The sequence below is a fragment of the Pteropus vampyrus genome, unplaced genomic scaffold (assembly GCF_000151845.1).
Source record: "Pteropus vampyrus isolate Shadow unplaced genomic scaffold, Pvam_2.0 Scaffold4, whole genome shotgun sequence".
NCBI classification, from domain to species: domain Eukaryota; kingdom Metazoa; phylum Chordata; class Mammalia; order Chiroptera; family Pteropodidae; genus Pteropus; species Pteropus vampyrus.
This window is the reverse complement of record NW_011888785.1, coordinates 17026755-17028286: the sequence shown is the minus strand read 5'-3', so window position 1 is coordinate 17028286 and position 1532 is coordinate 17026755. Positions and strand designations below refer to the sequence as shown.

The 1532-nt window shown below is 34.0% G+C and overlaps 1 pseudogene; it reads right to left on the bottom strand.

The window, feature by feature from the left end:
- Nucleotides 1-375: 375 nt before the first annotated feature.
- On the bottom strand, nucleotides 376-757 carry LOC105295206 (annotated as a pseudogene).
- Nucleotides 758-1532: the final 775 nt, after the last annotated feature.

Sequence of the window (1532 nt, the reverse complement as noted above, 5' to 3'; positions counted from 1 at the left end):
AAAAAGAAAGCGGTAAAAACAACAAACATGTGGAGATTAAACTGCTAAAGAATGGGTCAAAAAAGAAATAAAAGGAGAGGTCAAAAGATTCATAGAAATAAATGAGAATGATAATACAACATGTCAGCAAAAGCATCAATCAGAGGGAAATTTATATCATTACAGGCTTATCTCAAGAAACAAGAAAAATCCTAAATAAATAACCCAACATGACATCTTAAAGGACTAGGAAAAGAAGAACAAATGAAGCCTAAAGTCAGCAGAAGGAAGAAGCATACATGTAAGATAAACAATTTAAATGTGTTCAAATAGCTCTTGCTTTACCTAGAAAGAATTAATAATAGGAAAATTTAAATGATACTCAACTTTTTTTTTTTTTTGCAGTTTTATAATTATTTGATAATCAGCAGTTAGTGCCCATCCACATTAATTGTTTGTAAATTTTTGAAAGTGGTGACAGGCACAGAGGAACCTATGTATAAAACTTGTTTGGTGAATCTTCATCTTTATTACGTTTTCTGGACATTCCTTATTCCTTTGGCCCATCAGCTTTCTTGAGTCTGGTGTCAATGCACACACCTAGAATTCCCATCTCTTTCACTGCAAATTTCCAGGTCTCTTTGAGAGCCTGAGGGCCACGCTTCTTGAACCCCACTCCATGGATGTGCTCATGAATGTTGATGATGTATTGTCTGGTCACTACTTCGTTGATGGCAGAACAGCCCTTCTTCTCGTCACCCTTCTTTGTGGGAGTCATTTTTCTAGGCACAATTGGAAAGGAAACAATACTCTAACTTTCAAACTCATGGTTAAAAGATATTGTTCTCATAACCAAGGTCATTTTATATATTACATTCATTATACTAGAGAAAGTTCAACAAAATAAAACAAAAATGATTGACAATTTCCAGCTTATCAAAAGACAAGAGACTGGTTTGACTAGAAGCATCTGTTTTAAACAGGCACGTCATGCTTGTCTTGGGCAGGAAGCTCCATATTTCAAATTATTAGGGTCAGTCACAAACATTTAACCAATTCATTAATGAGAATATTTTATACTTTCATTGCAAAGGTTCATTGTATTATGTGATATGAGAGCCTTTAATATGTATTTGGGACCATCACTAAATAAATATATTTTAGTTTCCAGGTGTTTGGGGTTGTTAAACTTAGTACTTTGTGATGGAGGTGTACATCAGCCAGTCCTGTACTATAATGGTAATAAGAGAAACAATGCTAACAAGTGATGATTTATTGCACTGGACGTACAAACTCTGCTTCATGACTTCTAACTGTTTTTCCCTGTTCTGGACATTAGTGAGTGTCCATTCTTATTAGGTGAATATTTCAAAGGCCCTGCCAGATAAGCACATATAGAAGATAGAAATTAATATGGTATTAAATGAACTACAGTACCTTAAATGTATTACACATCAGACACTAAGGTAGTTACAGATATTTACTAAATTAAAAACCACCAGAGGGCAGCTTAATACAATTGTGATAAAATACTTGAGAGAGTATGGTAGTAT